Source organism: Antechinus flavipes, chromosome 3, assembly GCF_016432865.1.
Source record: "Antechinus flavipes isolate AdamAnt ecotype Samford, QLD, Australia chromosome 3, AdamAnt_v2, whole genome shotgun sequence".
In the NCBI taxonomy this organism is placed as follows: domain Eukaryota; kingdom Metazoa; phylum Chordata; class Mammalia; order Dasyuromorphia; family Dasyuridae; genus Antechinus; species Antechinus flavipes.
Window position 1 is genome coordinate 601,645,015 of NC_067400.1, and position 26,670 is coordinate 601,671,684.

At 36.6% G+C, this 26,670-nt stretch overlaps 1 pseudogene; it reads right to left on the minus strand.

Moving 5' to 3' along the window:
• Nucleotides 1-5,948: 5,948 nt before the first annotated feature.
• LOC127557538 (pre-mRNA-splicing factor SLU7-like) lies at nt 5,949-25,760 on the minus strand (annotated as a pseudogene).
• Nucleotides 25,761-26,670: the final 910 nt, after the last annotated feature.

Here is a 26,670-nt window from a genome sequence, read left to right on the forward strand (position 1 = left end):
AATGTTCTTCTCTAAATTATAATGTTCTCTGGGAGTAGGTTTCTTGGAGAACTTCTGGGAGCAGCCTTTGTTTCAGTTCAGAGTGATCACCCCAAATGCAGCCAGGAGTTAAAGTCCAAATCCTTTATTTTCTCTTTCAAGTCTTGTCTACTTCCTTGGGCCTGGTTAGCTTTCTTAGAGCTCTATCTCTCTCCTTGGTTCCGAGAGCTCTTGCTGCTAGTCCTTTGCCTCTGCCAGCTTCTGCCTCTAGCTCCCTCCAAATGTCTCTAACCAACAGAGGTGGAAAATGGAATTAATCTATCTCCTCCTCTGAGAATGGGCTTGTCTTTTCTGATTTCTGAATGTCCTGGATGGAATCCTCTTTGAGGCTCCTAGCTTATATGTGCTCTCTTAAAGGTGTGAATCTTGTGGAACTCTAATAAGTACAAAGTACATTAATGAACTAGAGAACTATTAAGTGCCCTACTAAATTAGATAACTGACTTAGCACCTTGTAAGAATCCTAATAATCCTGGACAAGTCACTTAATCCCTTTTGTATCAATTTCCTCATCTGTATAATGATAACAAGAGCACCTACCTTTCAAGGTTTTAAGGATTAAATGAGATAACTCACCAATGAGAGGAGTTAATAGAAATGGAGGAATTTTCAGGTGACAAAGTCACAAACAATTAGGGAACTTTCAAGGTAAGAAGGCACTTGGAATGATGAAGGCAGCTGAGGAAAACTGAAAGCTGGCTGGCCCTAGGTTCTTTCTCAATATGGAGGTTCTGGCTAGAACTTTCCAATGGGAGAAAAGGGCAGCAGGGGCAGAAGTCCCATGAGTAGCTTACATCCATGATTCCATAATTCTCTGCATTAGTCTGCCAGATGAATATAAAAGTCTAAGATAAGCAGAGTTTTTAATTAATCAAAAACTATATAGTAAGCATTTGCTGTGTTCTAGTCACAGATCTACCTGCTGCTTCCTAGAACGGTGTGTCTGGGACCAGATATACCTTTGTGCTTCGGTTTGCTTTTTGGCTACAGTTCAGCAGCTTTGGGTGAGAGACTATGATCCCTCCCCCACTTCATCTTGATGTTGGAAGTCAAGAGATATGAGATGTATGAGATTTGGATTCTTCACTCCCTTTCCTTTTTCAGATGCCCATTTTCCAGAGAATGGCCTTTCTAGCTTCCTGTTCGCCCTTCATTGGCTGCCAGGGCAGCTCTAATAAACTTTGCCCAGAGGATCAGGGCATGTTTCCAGATGCTTGACATTTACCAAGTGGAGCATCCCTAATACCAAACCAAAACAGCCAGCAATTAGATTTCAAATTACCTTTTGCCTCTTCAATTTCTGTTCTGTAGAGCCAACTGTGCTTTAAAGGAGGAGGATATGTTTTAAATGGCCTTAAGCTGGTGTGTTTTCATTCTTTGTGTGGAGCCTCAGTAGACAATGCAACAGGTGGTAATTAGAATTTTACAATCAATGGTTCAATCAGTAAACACAAACTGTGTATCAGGTACAGTACTGAGCATTAGGGGGACAAGGAAAGATAAGAAGAGTTTTTGTCTTCGAAGATTTTACCTTATTAATAGGGAAGAAAACATGTAACACTCTCTCTCTCTCTCTCTCTCTCTCTCTCTCTCTCTCTCTCTCTCTCTCTCTCTCTCGTGCTTTGGAGTCAGGTTAGAGAATCAGAATCACAGTATGTTAGAAATGGAAGAGAACTCAGTAGTTAAGGTGTCCAAATCATCATTGAAAAACAAATAAACAAACAAACACAAACCATTTCCCCTCTAAATTATTATCCAGTCTTTGCTTGAAGACTTCTAATAAAAGGGAATTCACAGCCTTTTAAGACAGCACCTTTTACTTTGGAATAGTTCTTATTACTAGGAAGTTCTCTCTCCTCTCTCTTCTCTCTCTCTCTCTCTCTCTCTCTCTCTCTCTCTCTCTCTCTCTCTCTCTCTCTCTCTGTCTCTCTTCTCTCTCTTTTTCTCTCTCTTCACACATCCACATCCACACAAAATATGTACAGAGCAGAAAATAGACATTTTATAAGGGAAAAGCACTGGAAGCTGGGAGGATTGGGAAGGACCTGCTGAAGAAGGTAAAATTTGAGGTGAGACTTAAAGGAAGCCAGAGAAACTGAGGCCAGGGTGATGAGAAATAAAATTCCAGGCATAGAGGATAATTAGATCAAAGGCATGGAAGTAAAAGATTGTCATGTATGTGTGAAGAACATAGAGTAATTATAGATGGATAGTAGCATATATGAAAGAGAGTAAAATATAAGAGAATTGTAAAGGTAGGAAAGGATCAGGTCATAAAGAGCTTGAAATACAAAAATGAGCAAGTTTATATTTGGTCCTGGAGGCTAATAGGGATCCACTGGAGTTCATTGGGGGGGGGATTTTGATCTCACATGATTGGACCTATACTTTAGAAAGTGTACCATTATTCCTTTTTAATTCAATAAACATATCTTAAGTGCTTCATCTTTAGTGTACTAAAGATTTATAAAATCAAGAATTTAGAGGTAAAAGGTACTTTATATGTCATCTAATATTTAAAGATAAGGAAACAGATCTCAAAAAGGGAAATGACTCGTTCGGAATAAAAACTGACAAAGCCAGGATTTAAATTGAACTTCTCTAATTCCAAGTCCAGAGCTCTTTGCATTATAATCCTTTCTAGTGTAGGAGAGAAGGATAGCATGTAGATAGATGAATATATATATATATATATATATATATATATACACATATATGTACACATATATGTACATTATATATCTATAAAATACACACACATAGAAATGTATATATATGTATATATAAACATATATAAAATGTGTGTTTATAAGACACCCTACTGTAATAATGAACTATTTTTAAAGATAGGGCAACATAATGGTTCTTTTAAAGTCCACATGATTACCTTCTTTGAGGCTTTAGGAAATATATTTTAAATTATATATGTACATATATCTATATCTATCTATCTATCTATCTATCCATATTTTGGTAAGGCAATTGGGGTTAAGTGATTTGCCCAGGGTCACACAGCTAGTACATGTTAAGTGTCTGAGGTCACATTTGAACTCAGGTCCTTCTGACTTCAGGGCAGATGCTCTAATCATTGTACCACTTAGCTGCCCCTAATGAGGTATATTCTTAATGAGATTTTGAATTTAACCACAATTTCTCTGAGTTCCCATTTAATCCTAGTTAGCCACTGGTGTCTTTGAAGTTGAGGCAGATTGCATCAGTGTTGTACTGTACGACAGTGTTGGACCAAAATACACTGGGATAGGAAATTTGGGAAGGAGATGTTTTCTGAAAACTTCCCCAATCCTTGATTGTGTGGGTACAGTGTGTATCAGCTTGAGTTTTCTCCTTTGAGATACTTACAAAGTTTTCCTCAATAGCTACTTTCTTTATAACAGCTCAGGCCTACATTCTGTTTTTGTATGCTGGTTGTAAGAAGACTGCTGGTTCTTGGCTCATTTCTGTATGTTTCTGCTCCTTCCTCTCTATTTTCAAAACCTCTAAATATCCATATGTTTCTGTTATATCTCCTTCCCCTTCTACAAATTCCTCGGGGCATGGCCAAGTGTCTCTTATGACTTTGATTAATTCAAGAAGGTGTACAGGTCCTATTCATACACATTTCTGGTCGATTCAATCAATTCAGAATTACCTAAAGCAATTCCTTTTAAATGAATGGGATGATCAGGGACACCTCATTCTTATACACAGAATAATACAAGTAATTTCAACAAGAAGAGTAACAAACAATGGAATGAAAAAAGTTTCATGTAAGATATGCCTCCAGATTCTTGCTTTGACAGAAGCTAAGGATTCCAAGAGCCAGACCAAAAAAAAAAAAAAAAAAAGGAACATTTCAGATAGGAGATGCTACCATAAACTCAGGTTACAGTTTTAAAGCAACTTTGGGGAACCAGTGATGCTTTTTAGTAAAAATAGAAATGGGCAGATATGGATCCAATTGCAAAAAAAAAATGCCTGCAAAGAGCAATTCCTGGAGCAAACATCTTTTCTTTAATTATACCACAAAACCCCAATGATGCAACCTTGATTATTGAGTACCTCTTTGTCTTATCAACTTCAGCTCTTTTGTTAATACATTGTGCCATTTCCTTTATCATTCTAGTCTAGTGTAATATTAGTCATTTTCTACTTTCTCTCAGGATTTTGAACCTATCATAGCTTAACAAGTGCATTTGTTCCATCAGCAACTATTGATTTCTTTTCACTCGGTGAGCACTCTCAATTAAAAAAAAAAGTCTCCAGAGAAATCAATGGGTCTATGGCATAACTTTCATTTCTGACTCCTACGCTTGAATTTAGGATTCTCTTCCCCAAGATAATGTAATTGACCTCTTCCCTGAGCCTTAAAGGAACAGTGATACTTATTCAAACTTACTTGGATGTGGCAATACTGAGGTCAGAATGGAAATTTATTTCATTCTCTGCTTTTTCCTCTACCTTATCTCCCTAAGTCTTGTTGATTTTGCTTCCACAAAATCTCTGGCATCTGTTCCCTTCTCTTCACTCACAAGGTCTTCAGCCTAGTTCAGGTTCTCATTACTTGTCAAATAAACTATTTCAATAGCCTCCTAACTGATCTTCCCATATTTCCCCTTTTTCTTGCACAGATGTCAGAATGATATTACTAAAACAGAATTCTGATCATATCATTCCATGTTCAAGAAACTTCAGTGGCTCCCAGTTGTTTATAAAATAACTTGGCAATGCTTATTTTCTATTTAAAACCTTTCATAATTCAGCAACAATCTGTCTTTCCAGACAGATTTTACATTATTGTGATATTGAGTGATACAAAAATGGTGGCTCTTTTCCTTTGCAGCTGACAGGAAGCAGGGCTATTTTCATCTGCTGCTGAGAGCCAGCCTGGGGGAAGGGTGCTTGCCCTTCTTCCTTAGCCATGATAAATATCAATACATGGCTGCCATCCTCAACTGAGAGCCTTTCCAAGGCTAATTTGACTGCCATTGGTCATTCCTTCTTTAGTAGCTGTACTCCATATAGATAATGCAGGTCCTATAGAGAGAACTGCACCTGTTCTTGGAACTCTGTAGGGACCAGATTTTCTTTCTGAGAAGGGAGATTTTGTTCCTCCCTCCTCCTTTTTATAGCTTTGGATTTGAAGAAGGTCTTTAAAATCACCAAGACCAGTGGTAAGTTGTATCTGACAGATAAGATGGCACTACATTCTTGATTATCATTAATTTCTATGTTGTAAACTATGTCAAATGTGCTTTTACAAAACTAATAGGAACTGGGGAAGGCATTCAAAAACAAGTGTTTAACTTCTCAGTTTATGTAGCTATTCAGAAATTGAAACCACATTTTGTCAAAAGCAGTCCAGTTTATTTTCTGAAGATGGTAAAGCTTCAACTTGGGCAGAGTGGGAGGGAGGGAAGAACATAAGAGTAAAGCTTCATCCTTACCACAAATAATCCTAGAAAACTTAGATACCTGTAGTGAATGAACCAATGAACAAGTCCTTAAATTTGAGAGGATTAATTTATTTTAATTATTGAATGAAGACAGAAGAAACCACACAGAAAAAAACATTTTAATTGGCTATAGTAATAAGAAGACACCTCTGGATTTATGCAATCCTCAATTGTTCAGTCCATCAATAAACTCATTCAAGTGGCAATCCAGTGTACAGGAGACTCCAAGGGAACTAAGACCAGCTCCCTGAAAAGGAATTATTCTTAATGGTGGGAGGGACAGAATAGTTTCAGTCTCTCTTGTATTCCTAGCTACCTTGTTTCCAACAGGAAATACATATATAATTATTGATCTTATATCCTCCTCATAATTAGGGAAGTAGTAATGTATTTTGCCCTATTATGATTGTTCCAGATCCTGGATATTCTACATAAGTATTCTAATATAACTAAGAGCTAAGGAAGTTGATGTTGCTTGGAATCCAGGTGTTGTGGACCTTCATACTTCCTTAGGATGCTTTTAAGAAAATGTTCTTTGAAGTATTTTTCTTGACTTTAAATGATTTATACAACTTCGAGTTTCTTGGATCTGCTCTGAAACGTACATCATATCCTTCATAAAGCAAACAACTGAGTTTGTGCCATTGAAATCATATCTCCAATGTATCAAATAGAGTCATCTCTCTTATAACTACCTTTTTTAGGATGTTTTTTCCTGCATTGCAATATAGATTCTCTGACATTGCTCTTATTTCGGGATCATAGTAGGCACAATTAGGATAAAAATTTTGTAAGTATTTAGCACTACCTTCTCAAATTCTGAGATTCTAGAGTGTAATTCATCTTTTAGAGAAAAAATTCTGTCCAGATGTATCCCACAACCCCATCCTCATTATCATTATCTCTTTCCACATGAGAATCTGGTTCTTCTCCACATTGATGTTTTGGGAATTTGTTCCATTGACTTTCAAGAAATGGATTCTTTCTTTTCTGAAAGCCTCTAAGCTTTCAGTATATGTTTAGTTAGATCTGACATATTCTTCTACAATCTACTTATGTTCTCCTGAGTGGTAGCTATTCCATTGATTCCTTTTACCATCATTGTCAAGCATAAGCAGAGATTGGATATATTCATCGTGCTAAGGTAATTCCTGTGAATTTGGAATCAATATACCAAGATCTTTCAAAGCACTCTTATTTTTTTGTCAGACCCTTCCCCCCTAAAATTTTCATATGCTCCTCTTCAGTATTTTGCAGTCAAAAGTCAAAATGATTTCCTTTATTCTCCTCTTATGCTATTCTCTGGATGAACTATACTCTTTTTGTTTCTCAGGTTGGGGTCTCTGATACTTTTAGTCTGAGTCTTTTTGGTGGCTCTATATACCATGGCATAAAATAAATTTACTGATGAATATGAGGATTGCTATTGTTTTCTTCCTCATCCATTTCAGTTGAGGGATTCCCTGGCTTTCTCCATTCATCCAGCTCTTTTTCTTTCTTCAGTCTCCTATTGTCAATTTTTTTTATTTTGTCAAAACTCATGTCATTTAAACCCTTTGGGTGGGCAAAGTTTATTACTTTTGCAATAGCAGTCCAAATGATCCCTGTTCAGAGTACACTGCTGCTTTCACTGAAGGGAAGATCTGAGAGGAATATCCATCTAACCAGACTGGGATGCATTTCTATGACAGTCAAGGGTTGTTTACATCCTGGAGCTTTACCAAATTCTCTTGAAAGAGAATAGACTGTATTTTATTCTGTGTTTACCTAAAAAAGAACTTAATTCATAGTCAGTGGGACCAAATTCTAATTCTGAAGTTTACTCCCTGAATGACCTTTGGCAAAACATTTAACTTTTCAGCACCTCAGTTGCCTAATATGTAGAATGAAAGGGTCACACTAGATGGCCTCCAAGATTCTTCTACTTCTAACAATATTAGCCTTTGATGATCCTAGCTCTGGGAGAGGTCAGTCATATGACATGTAAGTTAATGTTGGAAATTCCAGGACATGGTTGGCAATCTTGATCACGAAGGGCTCTTTGAAATCAAGGGCTGACCTATTTGTTTAAAGGATTTTGTGTTTCAGTTCTCATGTTTTGTGCCTGGCCAAGCATTACTGAAGCCTAGAAATCTACAAAGGCTTCCACTGAGTGGAAAACAAGTGAGAACTCTCAAAACTTGGATAATTTATTTAATTTATTTCTACCATCCTTACTTAAACTTCTTACTAAATGTCTCTCAACATCATTAATTGATGAAAATAATTAGATGAAATAATTTTATGGGAGGGTGTTTGGTCAAGTGTGGAAAGTAGACATCTGGGTAGATGATTTTAAAAGGGAGTATTACTGTCAGGGAAGCAGTGTGGCATTAAATGGAGACTCAACCTCAGACCTAGAAGGAAACCTTTTGAGTTCTACTCTGAAACATCTTGACTATAAGATTCTAGCAAATTCCTTAATATCTCTATTCTTAGCAGCCTGATAAGACTATAAGTTGTAGTAAACATAGCAATATCCATTAATAGAGGGGTTTTCCCATCTGGGAACTTTTTCTTAAATGAAATTGTAAGTCTAATTCTCAAGCTATTGTTGTTGTTGGTAGTCAATTGTGTTGATCATGTTTGACTCTTCATGACCCTAATTGGGGTTTTCTTGATAAAGATACTGAAGTGATTTGCTATTTTTTCTCCAGCTCATTTTATAAATGAGGAAACTAAGGCAAACGGGGCTAAATGATTTGTGTAGAGTCACAGAGCTAGGAATTTTTGAGGCCAGATTTGAACTCACATGTTCCTGACTCTAGGTCTCTCACTTCATCCACTGTACCATGTGTGGCTATAATTTATTAAAGATGTTATTGTAAATGATATTGACTATATTATGTTGATTTAATTATTATGAATTAATTCTGTACCATAATGTCTAATGACTAGGAAATCCTTCCTGAGCCATTTATTGTCTTTGAGAACATAGACAAGTCATTTACCCTTTAAGGCACCTCAGTTCCCTCATCTGCAAAAGGAGGAATGTGATACTTGTTTGCTTATTCCTGTAGAATCTTGAGAACAATGCTTCACAATACTTAAGTATTAGAGAAATGTGAATTGTTTTTGCCATTGCTGTTTTTCCTGATGCCATTGTGTTTTAGTGCGGCCTCCTGCCTTAGAATTAGAAAGTGACCATTGAATGTTTTTCAGTCATGTTTAATTCTTCATGACCCCATTTGGAGGTTTTTTTTTTTTTTTTTTGCAGAGATACTGGAGCAGTTTGCCATTTCCTTCTGCTGATTTTCCTTCTGCTGATCTTTTTACAGGTCAGAAAATTGAGGCACATAGAATGATGAAACTTGCCCAGGGTCAGTCACACAACTAATACATGTCTGAGGCCAGATTTGAATTTAGGAAGATGAATCTTCCTGACTTCATCTAGTGCTCTATCCACTATGGCGCCACCTAGTTGCCTTTGCCAAATAGTAAATAATAAATACCTTTTAACTTATTACTTTTCTGTACCTTCCTGCCTCTCTCCCCCTGCTCCCATCAAAATTGTGTTATTTAATGACAGCAATGGTGTCTTATACTTTTTATATTCTTCACCTCTCTTAGCACAGGGTAGAACTTAGAAGGCATCTAGATTCATAACTCTTTAGTGCCTTTATTCATGTGATTCTTATCTTCATGAACACTTTTACTGGTATTAATCCTCTACTACCCCAAAAACTCCTTGATCAAGAACTGTTTTTTTTTTTAATTATAGAAGATTCTTAGCAAGGGGTTTCTATTTTTACAGATGATGAATTAGTCTGTTTTAAATACAATATTCTTTGAAGCTATGAACTAAACTCTTTTATAATCCAATCCAATTCAATACAAAGCACCTTAAAATTGTCTCCTAAATTTTAGGTATCATGTTAGGCACAAAGGATGCAAAGATAAATCCTATTTTCAGAGCTTACAAACTAATGAAGGAATTAAAATATACACATTTAAGTAAATAGGAAATATATATGATATAAAATCAACTAATGTAGGGGTGTGGTAGTGGGGATGGTAGAGAGCACCATTATCTGTACCTAGAAGAGTTCTCTGTCTATAGCAGGCACCTAATAAATGTTGTATTTGTGTTGCACTCTTCTTATGGATTGAACCCCTGTATCCAACAAAATAGAAATCAATTGTTTAATCAAACCCTGGAGAATATGGTATTTGTGACATCTCTTCACCCCGCAAAACTCAGACCAGGATGAGTCATGCTTCCAATTTCTCACTTAGAGCCTTCAGAAGAAACCCCAGATTATTGGTTCTCCCAAATGTCCTGATTTTAGGCGATCCATTTTGACCTTCAACCAGAAGGCAAGTGGGGATATGTGATACACACAGACAGTTGAATGAGCTGCCAGTGATAAAAGTAACTGGGAAAATGCCCATTCAATTCCCATCTTTCCCCCAGGCTGGAGTTTGCCACTAGATTAATGGTGTGTGGGCAGAGTGAGAAATGTTCATCATTCATGGAGTTCAGCAAGTTCCTGCCTCTGTCAGTGACAAATATCCTCTTTCTGAGAGTCAGCAGGACCCATCGCCACCCTTTTGGGGGATTTGGGAAAGTTCTATTTCATCCATCCCAAGATAGTCACCTCTTTTCCATATGAACCACCATAAAATCCCACTAATGCATCTTCCAACTCCCCATAATGGCAGTTTTGGCATGTAGAGTTGTGAGGAGCAATGATCAAATAAACTGACTTAATTTAATAAGGTGACATCATCTTAAGCTGGCATAGTATCTCATCCCTTCTTGATCATCTAGTCTAATTCCCCACATTGAGATGAGTGAAAAGCCTCACAGATAGTTAGTGGGTAATTAATATTTAATTTATTAATAGATTAACGGATGATCAATAAATTGATAGTGGTTTCTCTCAGCAATCAAAGATACCTCATAGAGAAACTGAATGCCTTAATATAATTTTTAAAAGGGGGGTTCCCTCCCAAAAGATGAAAATCAACCCTGATTAGTAAACAGTTAATGAGAAGATGAGCTAAAAGTATTCAACTCCTCCTGCTGAGAATGTACCTTGATCATGAGACTCAGCTGCCTCCAGCATTGTGGACAAAGGAATCCATCTCTACCCAGAGCACTCTGGTTGCTTTTCTCTTTCATGAACTGAGTTACCCTAAACTCCAATGGAGGTGTACAAGGGTATGGGCTTAAAGTTTTGGAGCTGGAATTCACTCAGATTATATTCTGTTTATACTCCTACAGAAATAAGCTCTTCTAGTTGGGTTGGGTCTTGTGCAAGTTCAAGGTATGTGCTGGGAGAATTTGGGTACTTCATCTATCAGCAATGACTTTCAGTGACTGTTTGGCCTACCAGGGCTGGTCTTGGAATGAAGCAATAGTAAAAGTATTAATCCTAATTAATAATTGGTTAATAATATAACAAAAATGAATGATCTCTCTCATCATCTTACAGATGGGGAAGTCCAGAGAGGGGGAGTCATTTTGATGGAGTTGCACAGGAAATAAGTGGCAAAGCTTTGAGTTTAAATCAAAGGTTGTACACTCTAACTACAGTAGCTAGAGGACAAAAAGAATAGACTAAGTAAATAGTTTTTTATTCTTTAGTTCTTTAGTTCCGGGCCTGGAGTAGGGAAGATCTGAGTTAAAATTCGACATTGGACTTTTTCTAGTTATGTGATTTGGGGCAAGTCACTTAACCTTCATGCCTCAATTTTCTTATCTGTAAAATGGAAATATTAATATCTCACAGGGTTAGTTTATAAATCAAATGAGATAACTTTATAACACATTTAACACAGAACCTGGCACGTAGTCAATGTCTTATTAATGTTCTTTCCTTTCCCCTTGTCTAGGGCTTCATCCTATATTTTTGCCAATCCTTTTGGATTGCTCAACTTTTTTATCCCCCAAACTCATGTAACTACAATTTAATAGCACACTTGATTCATTTAGATTTTGAGGCATTATAAAACATTTAGAGATTTATGCTCTTTTTGATGAATAGTTCCCTCCAATGGTGGATCAAAACTTTTTCATACTGCCCTATCCTGTGTGTTTCTTATCTACGTATTACTATACTATAAAGGAATAATGAAGAAGATTAGGGGCTAGTATTTATTTCTATAGAAGTTGGATGGCTATTGTTGAGTTCAAAAGGGGACCCCCAAGGGTTGGGATCACAGCCTGGTGTGAAGTGTTTCAAAAGAATTTGCAGGCTTAAACCCATCTCCAAGTCAAGGGAAAGATTATTGTAATTGTAACATCAATTGAAATAGGGTAAATTTCAAAAAGATGTTAGCAAAGAACCAGGAACTAGCAGACACATTTATAGAAAAAGACAGAAGTTTGGTTCTTCATGTTACTTCATGTTAATTTTATGGCCCAGAGGTAATGAAGAAAATGAAGAGTGATCTGGTATGTATCTTATCATTTGTCTCAGAAACCCTTTTATCACTGACCAACAGATTGTTATCTGGCAGTCAGGAAGTTTCTAGGATTATACTATAGTATTCCTAAAGCCAGGATACTCTAGGATCATTGACAGATTGTTAGAACAATATCACTCCTAAAGTCTGGGGAACTCAGTATTACTGTTGTATTTCTCCTAGAAGTTGAACCCCATCAGCTACCAATTTATTTGGTAGTTGATCCATCAGATATCATATACTCTCACCATATGAATGATCCTATTCATTTCTGATTATTTATCATACATAATGAGAAAAAAATTGAATGTGCTTTTAAATCAGTCTTTTATATCAATTAACAAGTTTTCACTACCTACTATTTGCCAGACACTTTATTTACTAAGTGCTGAAGAAGACATAAAGAGAAAAATGAAATATCTACAGGAACTTATGTTGCACTGGGGGAAACAGCATGTAAACATATGCATATGTATTAAATTTATATAAAATAAACACTAGGATCTATACTGTGTAAAACTAATTGGCCTGGAATTTCAGGGAATGGAGCCAAGAAAGTGAAATAAAGTCAGGAAGCTGCTTGGTTCTCCCAATTTCTCTTGAAATCCACATGAAACCAAGTCTCTGAACAGATTCTGATAGAATGAAACTACTCTCCAGCTCAAGACAGACTGGAAAAAACTTCAAGAAAGGTCAGTCTCACTGGGGTATAAAGGGTGTTCAGCCCAGTTCAGACAGACTCTGGGAAATTAGGTGAGAGGGTCTTAATTACAGCAAAGCATCAACTAAGACTCTCAGTCCTGGCTCAGTAGAGGAGCAAATCAGTGGGGCAGCTTCCAGATGTAGCTCAGAAGGCAAACTCATAGAAACCAGGCTGTTTCCTAAAAAGAGCAGGCAAAGCTAGCCCCTACAAACACAAGAGGCTCCTGTGCTGAAAGCCAAGGCTCAAAGCTGCACAGAAAGCTTAGGATAGTGACACCTTTACCTCAGCAGCAAAACATCTTAAAAATAAAAAAAAAGAGTAAAAAAAATGTTAAAAATACCAAAAGAAAGGGAAAGAAAATGAACAAGAAACAGGAAAGAAACTTGACCACAGAAAGCTACTGCAGTGACAGGGCAGACCAAAACACGAACTCAGATAAGGACAGAATATTTACATTGGAAATCTCAGAGTGATATAAATTGATCTTTTTTGAAATGCCCATAAGAGACTTCAAAAGGCAAATAAGAGAGGTAGAGGAAAAAATGAGAAAAGAAATGAGAGATACGTGTCAAAGAATCAACAGTTTGGAAAAGAAAGGAAAAAAAAAGTGTGTGAAGAAAACAACTCCTTAAACAGTAGACTAAACCAAATGGAAAAAAAGAGATAAAAAGATAACTGAAGAAAATCACATATTAAAAACTAGAACAGGGCAAATGAAAGGTAATGACTTTGTGAGACAACAAGAATCAGCCAAACAAACTAAAAAGAACAAAAAAAAATGGAAAAAAAATGTGAAATACTTCATTGGCAAAACAGCCAACCAGGAAAATAGATCCAGAAGATTCAGGTTAAAAATTATTGGTCTATCTGAAAGCTATGGCCAAAAACGAGCCTGGATAATATTCTACAAGATATTATTAAGGGAAACTGTCCCAATATTCTAGAAACAGAGGTGGGGGTGGGGGGGACATACTCATTGAAAGAATCCATCAATCACCTGTGGCAAGAGATTCCCACAAAGAAAACCCCAAGGAACATTGTTGTGAAACTCCAAAACTATAATCTTAAGGAAAACATACTGCAAGTTGCCGGACAAAAACAATTCATATATCAAGGAGCAATAGTCAGGATTACCCAGGATTTATCAGCTTCTAAAGGATAGGAGGGCCAAATACCATATTCCAGAAGGCAAAGGACATAGGGTTACAACCAAGAATTAACTACCCAGGGAGACTCAGCATCATCTTTAAGGGAAGGAGATGAAGCTTCAATGAAGTAAGAGACTTTTAATCATTTCTGTTGATAAAACCAGAACTAAGCATAAAATTTAATCTATAAACATGGCAGTCAAAAGAACCATAAAAAGGTAAACAAGGGGAAATATATATATTTAAAAGTAAAACTGTTTACATCCCTAGATGGGAAAACAATATATATAAAACTCTTGAGAACTGTATCTGTCACTGGGGTCATTAGAAGGGGGCATCAAATGGACTGAGGGTATGGTTGTGAATGGACTCTGGTGTGATGATAACAAAGAAAAAGACATTAAGGGGTGGGAAAAGGTTTCTACTAGAAAGAGGAAAGGGGAGATCTAATGGGACAATTAGTTCACATCAAGAGGGGCAGAAGACCTATTAGAATTGAGGGAAAGAAAGGAGGGGGATGAACATTGTTTGAAGCTTGATTTCATTAATTTTGGCTTAATGAGGCAATAATTTAATTATTCATTTGGATACAGAAATTTATCTAAACCTATAAAGAAGTAGGCGGGGGAAGAGGAAAAGAAAAGGGAGGGACAAGATAGAAGGTAGGGCATAAATACTAGGGACAAAGGTAAGAGAAAGGGGGAAGGAGTGGTAATTCTGCCCAAATTGGCCTACTGGTTCAGTGCCACACCAAAACAACTGCCAAAATATTATTTTATAGAACCAGAAAAAATAATAACAAAATTCATCTGGAAGAACCAAAGGTCAAGAATATCTATGGAATTAATGAAAAAAAATACAAAGGATAGTGGCTTGGCAGTACCAAACTTAAAACTATATTATAAAGTAGCAGTCATCACAACCATTTGGTATTGGCTAAGAAATAGAGTGGTAGATCAGGGGAATAGATTAGATACACATAGCACAATAATCAAGGCCTATAGCAATCTAGTGTTTGATAACCCCCAAAACACCAACTTCTGGAATAAGAGCTCACTATTTGAGAAAAATTGCTGAGAAAACTGGAAAATAATGAGTCAGAAACTTGGCATAGACATACATCTCATACCACATAGCAAAATAAGATGAAATGGATACATGATTTGGTCATAAAAGATGATACCATAAAGAAATTAGGAGAATAAGGGATAATTTACCTATCAGCTCTCTCGATAAAGGAGGAATTTATGACCAAACAAGAATTATAAAATATTATGAAAGGCAAAATGGCTCAATTTTTTACACAAATAAAACCAACAGAAACAAGATTAAAAGGGAACTATAAATTTTTATAGCCATTATGTGATAAAGTTCTAATTTCTAAATATATATATATATATATATATATATATATATAAATATATATATAAAGAACTGAATCAAATTTATAAGAATACAAGTCATTCCCCAATTTTTAAATGGTCAAAGACATAAACAGACAATTTTCAGATGAACAAATTAAAGCCACTTATAGTTATGTGAAAACATGCTCCAAATCACTGTTGATTAGAGAAATCCAAATTAAAACAACTCTGAGGTATCACTTCATACCTCTTAGATTGGCTAGGATGACAGGAGAAGATGATGATAAATGTTAACTGGCACTTAAATGCATTGTCATGAAATGATCCAACCATTCTGGAGAGCAATCTGGAATCATGCCTAGAGGGCTATAATACTGTGCCTAGCCTTTGACCCAGTAGGGCCATTACTGGGTCTGTTTCCCAAGGAAATCATAAAAAAGGGAAAAGGACCCACATGTGGAGAAATATTTGTAGCAGCTCTTTTTGGGGTAAAAAGAACTGGAAAAAGAGTGGATGTCTGTCATTTGGAGAATGGCTGAACAAGTCGTGGTACATGAATGTAATGGGAGGATATTATTACTCTATAAAAATGATGAAGAAGCTGATTATATAAAGGCCTGGAAAGATTTAGATGAACTGATGTTAAGCAAAATAAGCAGAACCAGGAATACATTGTACACAATAACAGCAAGATTATGCAATGATCCACTATGAAAGGCTTATTTCTTCTTAGTGTCAGTGATCCAAAGCAATTCCAATAGATTTTGGACAGAAAATGTCATCTGCATCCAGAAAAAGAACTAAGGAGAATGCAAATGAACACATGCTATGTTCATTTCTTTTTTATTTTTTTTTAAATCTCTCCCATGATTTTTCCCTTTTGTTCTTATTTTTCTCTCCCAACATGATTCATAAAACATTGGGTACTAAAAACAAACAAACTTGCTGTAATAAAAAATAAAATAAAATAAGCACATGGATTTTTTTTTATTTTTTTGGTAAGAGAGAGGCCAGAAACCCAGAGGAACTATAGCAGGAAACTCATTCTCCTTCTTTTTCTGTTCTTCAACATTTTCTTGTCTTCTGGTTCTTCTTTATTGCCTTCAAACACCCCCAAGTCTTTCCTATCTTGAAAAAACAAAATAAACCTTGCTTGGATCTAGTATTCCCTTAAAGCCATAATCTGTTAGCTTACCTCCCCTTTTAGCCAAACTCTTTGCAGATTTAGTCTATAGAAGTTGCCACAAATATTCTCTTTTCAATCACTTGCCATCTGTTTTTCTACCTTGGCAAAATGAAACTATTCTTTTAGAAGTTTCAAGTAATCACTCATTAGCAGTGGATAGAGCATCTGGCCTGGAGTCAAGAAGACATGGGCTCAAATATGGCCTCAGATTTATGATCTGTATGACCTTGGAAAAGTCATTTAATCTGCTTTAGTTTCTTCCTAGGGCAGCTAGGTGATAAAATGGATAGAACTTGGGGCCTAGAATAAAGAAATCTGGCCTCAGGCATTCACTAGTTGTGTGACACTAAGCAAGAAGCTTGAATCTGTTTCCCTCTGTTTTCTATTCTGTAAAATGAGCTGAGAAAGAAATAGCAAATCCCTAGCTGTATAATGCTGGGCAAGTCAATTTACCCTGTTTGCTTCAGTTTCCTCATCTTTAAAATAATCTGGAGAAGGAAATAACAAACTACTCTAATATTTTAGCCAAGAAAACCATAAATAGGGTGACAAGGCCATGACTGAAAATAATGAATAACAACGATACCTTCCAAGGTTGGGTGAAGATCAAAAGTTATATTATCACTAGATGAGGTACTTAATACATATTAAGCCTTATATAAATGCTTGTATCCTTTACCTTCCCCTCCAAATCCTTCTGGCAACGTGACTTTGGAATAGTCTCTTGATTTCTCAGTGTTCCAGACAGCTGTCTATGATCATAAATTACAGAAAGGTTGCTGATCTGCAGAGGAAGTTTCCACATCAGCAATTCCCTTTGCTAATGGAATCACAGATGAAAATGAGAAAAATCATTTTAAAAAAATCAGGATTAAAGAACTAAGTAATGGAGCAACCATGGTAAGTAGAAATAACACAGTTATGAGAGTGAAGACTTTGGGGTTCTAACTGCAATTAAAAAACTAATTATTTGATCCAACCACTTTAGAGAACATTCTGGAACTGTGCCCAAAGGGCTATAAAACTGTGCCTATCCTTTGACCCAGCAGGGCCATTACTGGGTCTATAACCTAAGGAAATCATAAAGGAGGGAAAAAAATCCACATGTGCAAAAATGTTTGTAACAGATCTTTTTGTGGTGATAAAGAATTGGAAAAGGAGTGGATGCCCATCAATTGGGGAATGGCTGAATAAATTATGGTATAGGAAAGTAATGGAATTACTATTGGTCTATTAAAAATGATGAATAAGCTGATTTTAGAAAGGCCTGGAAAGAGTTACATGAACTGATGCTGAGAGAAACGAGCAGAACCAGGAATACATTGTACACAATAATAACAAGACTGTGGGATGATCAGCTATGAAAGTTCTTCTCAGGGGTTCAGTGATCTAAAGCAATCCCAATAATTTTGGATAGAAAATACCATCTGCATCCAGAAAAAAGACCTACGGAAACTGAATGTAAATCAACACATGCTATGTTCATTTTTTCCTTTTTCTTCATTTTTTTTCTTTTGTGGTTTTTCCTTTTTATTCTGATTTTTCTCTCCCAACATGATTCATAAAGAAATGTGTATTAAAATTAATATACCCATGTAACCAGAAAAAATAAAACAATCGATAAAAAAGAAACTAATTATTTGGGTGACTTCTCTCTGGGTCTCATTTTCCTCTTTTGTAAGATATGATAGGAAACAGTGTGGGATTTATTATTCAGTTGTTTCTGATTGAGATCAACAAGCTTAATTTAAGTGACTTGCTCAGAGTCATCCTGCCATTAAAGATCTGAGACCAGATTTGAACTCAGGAAGATGATTCTGCTTGATTTCAGTCTTAGTGCTCTATCTCTCCATTTAGCTGCTGTACTTTGGATTAGATGACATCTCATTGCTACTTCTCACATGACCCTTCATCTCCCACTTCCTTGTCTTTGTACTGTCTGTTCCCTATACTTAGAATTCTTGTTCTCTTCACTTTTACAACTTAGGTTCCTTTACTTTCTTCAAGACTCACTCAAATACACGCTTCTGAATGAAGCTTTTCTCCATTATTCCAGATGCTAGAGACTTTCTTTCTCAATAGAAATTGTGTCTACTCATCTGCATATAAGGAATTCAGGGGCCACTGAGTTTTAAAATGTAATATTATTTATGGTTTATTAGATTTGTTTTATATTGTTGTATATTTTCCAATTACATTTTCATTTACTTTGAGCTACACTCAGAAGTATTACAGATTCATATGACTTGTGGGCTATGTGTTTGATGTTTCTATTATAACATTACTTTGTATCTAATTTCATTATATTTTGTATGTATGTATGTATCTAATGTAAGCATTATATCTTGTATGTATCTAAATACTTATGGATCATCTCCTTTATTAGAACTGGAGCTCCTTAAATGCAAGGACTATTTTTGTGTTTTTTATTTGGCACAAGGGTGGGATTAAAATCACTATACTTCATGATAGATGAACATGTTGGGGAATGGCACAGATATTCTGGGGAGCGATCCCTTTCCGAAAGCAACTGAATACAGCAACTGATAATTTTCAGGAGAAACACATACAGGTGGAGGTTAGAGCCTAATGGCATTAGAGAATAACCTTAAGGATTCCCCAGCGGATGAAATATAGCCTTTCTTTTGTTCCCAAGAGAGTAGAATTGGGACGTACTTCCTCAGATCTTATCTGGGCTACATTTGAATACCCAGTGCATGACTAAGAACCCAGAAATATTAGTGACTGATTGATGGATGGATATCTAGCTTGCTTTCAGCATCAAGATTCTTAAAAAATTTTATGTGCTGCATATCTATATCACATAAAAATAACCATCAAATTCATGAATTGTCTTTATATTTAAATTTAATTCTACAAGCTAAAAAGTCAGTTTATTAAAGTCCTGGATATAGACTTGATCACAGATTAAGACTAATTTATTACTTGAGTTTCTGGGCATTTTAAATAGGATTTTTAAATAGGAGGAGGTGGGGAAGTACACGGTTTTCCTTCATTAATAGTTGCTAATGGTCTAGAATGGAGTCAAAACCTGTTGAGCAGAAGAAAAAAAATAGATTGTCTGTTTGAAGGGTAAATGGAGAATGCTTCAGGGACCTACTAGTTATTCTCATTGCTTTGAGAACGAGATAGATCACTTAATATTACCCTCATAACTCATGCCTTAACTATGGGAAAGTCTATGATCATTCACAATATCAAAGGACATATTGTTCAACCTACATCTGAACAAGATTCTCTAGGGCAACTAGGTGGCACAGTGAATAAAGACTGGACTGGAGTGAGGAGAACCTGAATTCAACTCTGGCCTTTGACACCAAGCTGTGTGATCCTAGGCAAGTCATAAGCCTAGTTGCCTCAGTTTCCCCAACCATCAAATAATCTGAAGGAGGAAATCACAAACTATTCCAGTATCTTTGCTAAGTAAGCCTCAAATTAGGCTGTGGAGAATGGAGCATTACTGAAATTATTAAACAACAATAAACTTAATAGGTCACCAATCAGCTATGCTTGAGGATCTTCAGTGAGGGGGGAATTCATTTTATCATGAAATAGCCTAGCCTACTTTTAGGTAACTGAATTTTTGAGGAAATCTTATATCAAACTTAAACCTAACTATTTGTAAATTTTATCACTGGTCCTACTTTTGTCCTCTGAGAGGACAATACTCCTTTTTTCTGTTTTACAGGCTAGTTTGGGAGAGAACGTGGCAATCCTTAAAATATTATGTAAATATTAGCCATTATCATTATTTTGATTTTTGACATTACTTATCCCAAAGCTGGAATAAGAATTTATTTCAGTTTGAAAGCTACATTTGGACCAAAAAAGACAGAGTTGAATCGTTTCAAACTATCTTTGTGACCCTGTCCTTTCTGAATCTATCTCTTTATCTATGAAGTCAACTCTGATGATCAGAAAGATGCTAATGAAAAGGCTATAAGTGACAATAAAATATGATGATGACTATGATGGGGATGGTGATGATGATAAAGAAAAAGATGGCAAAGTGATGATGATGAGGAGTAAGATAAGGATGATAATAATAGTGATGTATAAAGCCTCAAACATAAATTACTTAGAAAAGAACACCTTATTTAATAAGAACTTCTGGGAAAAGTGCAACCTGGCAGAAATTAGGCTTAGACAGACTAACTGCATTATATTCCACAATAAAATTGTTAAAATGGATATGCGATATGAATACTAAAGTCAGTAAATAAGTATTTACTTTTCTACAATGTGCCAAGCACTGCGCTGTGTTCTGGGGATATAAAGAAAGGCAAAAGACAGTTTCTGCTCTTGAAAAGCTTGAAATCTAATGAATTAAAGATCAAATCATAAAAAAAAAAAACAGAAGAGTGTTCATTGTAGGCTTTTCACAGTTATAGGTAGGGAATGAATTCTTAGCCAAAAAAAAAGGAGAGGCAAATGTAAAAAAATAAAATGTGTGATTTAAATTATATGGAATTGAAAGGCTTTTGCAAAAAAACATGCATCTAGGGTAAGAAGAAAGTGGTAAAATGAGAAAAATATAAATTTCTTGTTTAAGAATTTTGTATTCATGACATGCAGACAACAGGAAAATATGTCTCAAAGCAATTCTCTAATAGGCAAGTCATCAAAGATAGAAACAAGTAGAGCTCAAAAAGAAAAGAACACACACTTTTTTTATACTTTAAACAATTTTTTCCTCAGTAATATTATTTATTTCCAAATACATGTAAAAATAGTTTTCAAGATTCATTTTTGCAAGATCATGTTCCAAAGATTTTTCCTTCCCCTGATGAGATTTAGATTTGGGGAACCAAAATGAAATTGGGGTTTCTGGGGGTCAGGGAGTTAAATGAAGTCTAGTGACAGGTTTGGGGTTCAGGGTAGGTTTGGCTCCCCTGCACCCCCTTGGAATTTGGTGCAAGGGTAGGGAGTTTTGAGGAACCCCCTTCTGGTGGCACAGAAGTTCCCTGTAAGGGAATTTATAGGCCTGAAAATCTAGATTGATAAAAGAGGTTTATTATGGGGATTGGAAGAATAAAGTCTGGTTAGGGAAATAAGTGAGGATAAAGAGAGGATGGCACTGGAAAAGAATATTATTCCAGTGGGTAGATCTATGGAAAATGGAGTTTTACACTGAGAATGCAGTTCTTAATGGACAGAAAGACCTGATAGTAAAGGGCACTGCCAAGGTCCATCTGCAAAGACTAAGGCCTAAAGACTAAGGTTGATGGAAGCTCATTATATTGCTTGTCTTGGTGGGGGTTGGGAAACCCAAGCAGATCATCAGAACGGGGGCTGGGACAGTCCAAGTTGGCTCAGATCCTATGGGGGCTGGGACAAGCCTGGATCTCCTATTGGAATTCAAAGGGATGCTCTTGATCAGGATTTGTAAATCAAAGGCCCTGGCATCCTGGGTTGATCATGCATCAGCCAAGATGGTTGGGAATCAGAAAGCAATCACAGATCAATCTGAAAGGAATCAAAAATGCAGTTTCTTAAAGGGATCACAACCTGCTTCACCCCTATCTCCCCAGTCCCCAAGACAACAAGCAATGAAAAATCACAATCTAATAAAAATTATATGAAAGAATTCTCCAAATCACTAATCATAAGAGAAATGTAAATCAAAATCACTCCAGGATTTCATCTCAGATCGAACAAATGAACAAAAATGACAAAAGAGTTGAATATTTGGTATTGTAGGGTTCTGAAAAGAATGGCACACCAATGTATTGGTGCACCTGCAGCTCATTATTCCATTCTGGAAAGCAATTTAGAATTATGCAAATAATATGGCTAAAATGGTCATACCTTTTGACCCAGAAATTCCAAGGGTAGGTATGTACCTCAAGGAGGTCATGAACAAAAAGTAAGTCTTCATATACATCAAAATATTTATAGCAACTTTTTGGTGTGTACATGTATGTGTACATGCATGTTCATACATGTGCACATGTACATGCACATTTGCAAAAAATGGTGAAAAATTGGAAGCGAAGTAAATACCTATCAACTGTAAAATTGTCAAGTAAATTGTAACACATAAAGCTAATGGAATACTACTATGCTTTAAGAAAAGGTGAACATGATAAACACAGAAAAGTATGGAAAACTTCATATGAACTGGTGAAAATTGAAGCAAAGTAAAAACAACAACATGCATACTGATAAAATTGTAAATGAAAAGAATAATCACAATGAAAAATGAGTATGGGAAAATTATGAAGAACAAGCCTGGCCTTTTGCAGCAGCAAAGACCTGATGAATTTGGAACATTATATAATGTCAGATTTTTCCTATATATTTATTTGTTTTGATGATTTTTTTTTTTTTGTTTTGTTTTCCTTTTTGGAAGAGATTCTTTGTTTTTATGTGATGAATTTTTGGTAAGGAACAGAAAAAAGAGGTATGGGGAAATTGAGGTGACATAAAACAAGATATCAATAAAAGTAATATTCAAAAGTAACAGAAAAAAGGGATTGTTGTCAGAGTGCTTTTATTCATCCTTCTTTCCCTCCTTCTTTTCTTCCTTCCTTCCTTCTTTCCTTCCTTTCTTCCTTCTTTCTTTCCTTCCTTCCCTCCCTCCCTCTCTCCTTTCTTCTCTTCCTCTTTCCTTCTTTCTCTCCCCCCTTTCCCTCCTTCCCTTCTTCCTTCCTTGTTCTTGGAATGTTCTCTGACTTCTGTTCTGAGTACTAACCTCCATGGCTTTCTCCAAGTCCTATCTTCTACAGGAAACTTTCCCCAACTTCTCTTAATTGTAGCACTTTCTTCCTGTCAATTATTTCCCATTTATCCTGCATAAAGATTGTTATTTTCTCCCGTTAGACTGTCAACTCTTTGATTAGGGATTATCTTTACCCGTTTTTTGTATCCTCTTTTTGTATGTTCAAAACAATACCTGGAACAAAGTTGTGATTGCCATGTCCTGTCAGACTCTTCCTGATCTCATTTGGAGTTTTCTTGGCAAAGATACTGTAATTATTTGGCATTTCCTTCTTCAGCTCATTTTACAGACAATGAAACTGAGGCAAATAGTATTAAATGGCTTGCTCAAGGCATATAGTTAGTGTTTGAAGTAAGTTTTGAACTCAGGAAGAGGAGTCTTTCTGATTCCATGCCTAGAATTCTACCCACTCTGTCACTTAACTGCCCTGGCACATAGTAGAATAGATGCTTTAAAAATCTTTATCCACTAATTCCCTCTTAGTTCTGTCTCTATGTCTTGTCTCTCCAGCTCTCTCTCTCTCTGTCTCTTTGTCTCTATTTCTCTGTCTTTCTGTTTCTATCTCTATCTCTCTGTCTCTCTCTATCTCTCCCATACACACTCTCTCTTCCTCTCTCTCTCCCTCCCTCCTTCTCTCATAATTTGGCTGAACATGTGTACATTACTTTGCTGTAGGAACAACCCATTTTTACTTACATTATTGTGGTAATTGTTTATTTTGTTGATTTCATTCAGTATCATTTCATAGAAATCTTGCCATTTTTCTTAGAATTCCTCATGTTCCTTTTTTCCTACTGTAGGGTACCACTCCATTACTCAGTTTTTTTAGTTATTCCCCACTCAATGGACACCCACTTTATTTTGAATTTTTTGTTACCACAGAGAATGTTGCTATGGAAATTTTGGCCAATATCAGGCCTCTCAATCTGTCTCTTGACTTCCTTTCTTCCCTGCCCCCAGCTCTCCTCTTTTTCTCCTGTTTCTCCTTTACCTCTTTTCCCTTGCCACTCTGTCTCTCTTGAATCCTGCAGAAGTCCCTGTGGATGCTCAGCAAGAAGAGCACCATTGACAAATACTTGGTGATTTGAATTACATTGTTTGGTAGGAAATTCTTATAGTTTTGTAATCTCAGGTCAAAAGTTCTAATTTTTCCTTATTTCAATGCTTCCTGCCTGTTCCTGCTTTTTCTTTACATGTCTCCCCTTTTCTCTTACCCGTTATGCAGCCAGAGTCCTCTTGACCCATGAAGAGTGATGTTATATAGTAGATAGAATACCGGTCAGGAGTCAGGACCTTGATTTACAACTTGCTTTTGTCTTTTATTGCTTGGTTGACCTTGATCAAGAGCCTTGATTTGGGATATAAGGGATTTGGATTCACTGGTTTCTAATGCCCTTTCTAGCACATGAAATATTTCTGAAAGCCAACTCTTAGCAAAGAAAGACTTTGAAACACATTCACAGTGAAGCAAATATGATAATAACTTAAAATGGTGATAAATTTAACAATTAAGAATTGATTTACCACTCCAGGGATAGACAGAGTCTACTGGGGCTTTAGACAGTGGAGAGCTGATGGACTGGTAGCTTGGCTACTTTCACTGCCTATTTTTTTTTTTTTTGTTTTGTTTTGTTGTTAGAATTTTATTTGGTTGCTAGAAAATTTTGCAGGGGTCCTCACACTTTTTAAATAGGGGGCCAGTTCACTGTCCCTCAGACTGTTGGAGGGCCGGACTATAGTAAAAACAAAAACTTTGTTTTATGGGACTTTAAATAAAGAAACTTCATAGCCCTGGGTGAGGGGGATAAACATGCTCAGCTGCTGCATCTGGCCACAGGCCGTAGTTTGAGAACCCCTGATTTAAAGGGACAGGTGTATCAAGTAGGGTCCCAGGCATGGTCAGGACAGTGGTCTGTGGCTGCAGGGGGCCCGTGAATAAAAGACAAAGTCTTCCTACCCAGCAATGGTGTGGCGTGCGCAGTTCTTCTGCCTCTTTGAAAGGTTGTATGTGATGCCCACTCATTTGCAAAGTCAGGGTAGAGTTACCGAGGAAGGGAGAAAGCAGAGGAGAGGGTGGGGAGGAAAGGGGGCTGTCACTTTGGGAGGGGGTGAGGGGAAGAGAAGAGGATGAGCCTGGGGAAGCTGGAGTGCAACTCTCTGAGCTTCCCCCTTGTCTGGGCTGAGAGCTGGAACACAGCCACCCCCAGACACTTCTATATTCAGTGTGCGTTTCTTCCTTCCCTTGCAGACCCTTTATTCTCTTCTCTCCCTCCTCCTACACTTTACTCTCTTAGACATGGCTCAGTAAGCTTCCCTGAAAACTGAGCTGATAGGTGAGTTTTTTATGGTTGTGGATTTTTTTGTGTGTGTGTGTGTGCAGTGATCTCTTCTGTTCCCTGATAAGCTGCTGGTGTGTGTGTGTGGGGGTGTCACTTGGCACAGGTGACTGGAAAAGGTCATTTCATGTATCAGCTGGGAGGCTGTAAAATGACCTTCCCAAATGGGATGATCATGCAAACACCCCCATCCACCTGGCAATCCTGAAAAGCATGCTTCCTTCCTCTTCTTCCTCTGCCCACTCGCAGCCAATTCTCTGTACCCCTCTAGGGCATCCTGTCCTGTCCCACCCACCTGTCATTACTGTAGCTCCCTGTCATGGTAAGACAAGATGCCATGGCTGTTTATCCTGAATTATGTCTAGCTCCTCATGTTCCATTGTTTTATTGTGTTCTTTTTGATTTGTGTGTGAGCAAGAAGCCAAGTTTGATGTTAGGCTGCAATAAGAAAAACAGACAGAGAGATAGAAAGATAGGCAGGAAGAAAGAAAAGCAGAAAGAAAGAAAAAAAGACAAAGAAAATCAGAAATATAGAAAGAAAATAAAAAGAAAGAAAGAAGAAAAGAAAAATAGGAAGAAAAAGAAAGAAAGGCAAGCAGGAAGGAAGGAAAGCAAAGAATGAGAAAGGTATAATATCTAGGATGAAGAAAGTAACAATCTCATGACACTTTGCTGAGGTCAGTTCACCCCCATCTAGAACTGATAAGTAGAGAAGTAATAAGGACTGAGACCAATCTTGTCCAAACCCTTCATTTTGTGGAAGAGGAAACAGGCTTAGGAAGTGAAGTGACTTGCCTAAAATGGTAGAAGTAGGATTTGAAATTCTAAAGCAGAGGTCCTTGAACTTTGTTATTATCTCAGCTTCCTTTGGCACTCTGATTAATCTTATAAATCATTTCTCAAAATAATATTTTAAATGCCTCAAACAAATATACACACATATATGTATACTTGTCATTACAAAGGCATCCAATTGTATTGAAAGTTACTAAAATAAATGAAAAAAGATCAAATTCCCAGTTCCCAAGTTAAGAACTCCTGCCAAGTATCCTCTGACTTTAAATTTATCGATCATTCTTTTCTCCTATGTCCCTTTGCCTTTGATTCTGGGTACATCATTTTAGAAAATCAATCTTTCAGTGAATAGATGGTCTGATGTATATATCCCTGAACTTGGAACCAGGAAATCCTCAATTTGAACTAGCTGGGTGACCTTAAGTAGGTCACTTCACCTCTGTATGCCTCAGTT